Below are 1522 nucleotides of genomic sequence, written 5' to 3'. Positions count from 1 at the left end.
GTGTGGGATGAGTGGCATAGATTAACGTTTCCTCTAGTGCAGAGGTTCCCAAACTTGTTATAGTCCTGTACCCCTTCAAACATTCAACCTCCAGCTGCGTACCCCCTCTAGCGCACTTTCAAATTTTTTATTTTTGGCCATCATTGTAAGCCTGCCACACACACACACTATCATATACATTTATTAAACATAACAATAAGTGTGAGTTTGTGTCACAACCCAGCTCATGGGAAGTGAAAAAGAGCTCTAATAGGACCAGGGCACAAATAGTAATATAATAATAATCAACAATTTTGCTCTTTTATTTAGCCATCTTATACATAAAACTTTATTTGTTCATCAAAAAATGGTGAATAACTCACCACAGGTTAATGAGAAGGGTGGGCTTGAAGGGATGCACATACAGTGGGGCAAAAATGTATTTAGTCTGCCACCAATTGTGCAAGTTATCCCACTTAAAAAGATGAGAGGCCTGTAATTTTCATCATAGGTACACTTCAACTATGACAGACAAAATTAGAAAGAAAAAAATCCAGAAAATCACATTGTAGGATTTTTTATGAATTTATTTGCAAATTATGGTGGAAAATGAGTATTTGGTCAATAACAAAAGTTTATCTCAATACTTTGTTATATACCCTTTGTTGACCAAATACTTATTTTTCACCACAATTTAGAAAATACCACAAATTAGAAAATAAATTCATTAAAAAAATCCTACAATGTGATTTTCTGGAATTTTTTTCTTCTCATTTTGTCTGTCATAGTTGAAGTGTACCTATGATGAAAATTACAGGCCTCTCTCACCTTTTTAAGTGGGAGAACATGCACAATTGGTGGCTGACTAAATACTTTTTTGCCCCACTGTAATTCCCTGGCTTGTATGCGAAGCAGTAATTGTTTCAAAACAACTCCTGCCATGACACTGATGTGTCATGAAACAGTGTTGTTTGATGAAGGCATTGTCTGTATCGTTTTTTGGGCTTCTTTCCCCCAGCCATATCCACCACAGCAGGAAGAATTAAGTCCTTCACAATAGTATGGGGCTTGCCTGTCCTAGCCACTCGGTAGCTCACCATATAGGACACTTCTAGACACTTCTTATTAATGGTATCTTTTGCTTTTATATTTCTTATTACTCAAAAGTCATCTTTATTCTCACTCAAAAAACTCCCATATCTTACTTTTCAAAGTGTCATGTTTCGTTTCTAAATGTCTGCGCAAGAGTGAAGGTTCACCGCGAGACAGGAATGGTTAATGTGATTGGATGTTAATTATTTGACTGGGCTACCTGTATTTGACATTGTGTTGTTACTTCGCTGAACACTAGATGGTTTAACTTTTGGCAGTGAAATGAGGCTACTCAGACGAGAGAGAAAAAAACTCACCCAAATGTATAGCCCCGTTGGAAAAAATAAATGTACTGTTTGAAAATGTGAAGACTGGCTTTATTTTTAAGTACATAAGCATGACACACAGGTTTTCAATGACTTATAGTGTACAAAAAGTATACCACTGAATC

The sequence above is a fragment of the Oncorhynchus masou genome, chromosome 32 (genome assembly GCF_036934945.1).
Source record: "Oncorhynchus masou masou isolate Uvic2021 chromosome 32, UVic_Omas_1.1, whole genome shotgun sequence".
In the NCBI taxonomy this organism is placed as follows: domain Eukaryota; kingdom Metazoa; phylum Chordata; class Actinopteri; order Salmoniformes; family Salmonidae; genus Oncorhynchus; species Oncorhynchus masou.
The sequence above is the reverse complement of the archived record's forward strand: the minus strand, read 5'-3'. Positions refer to the sequence as shown.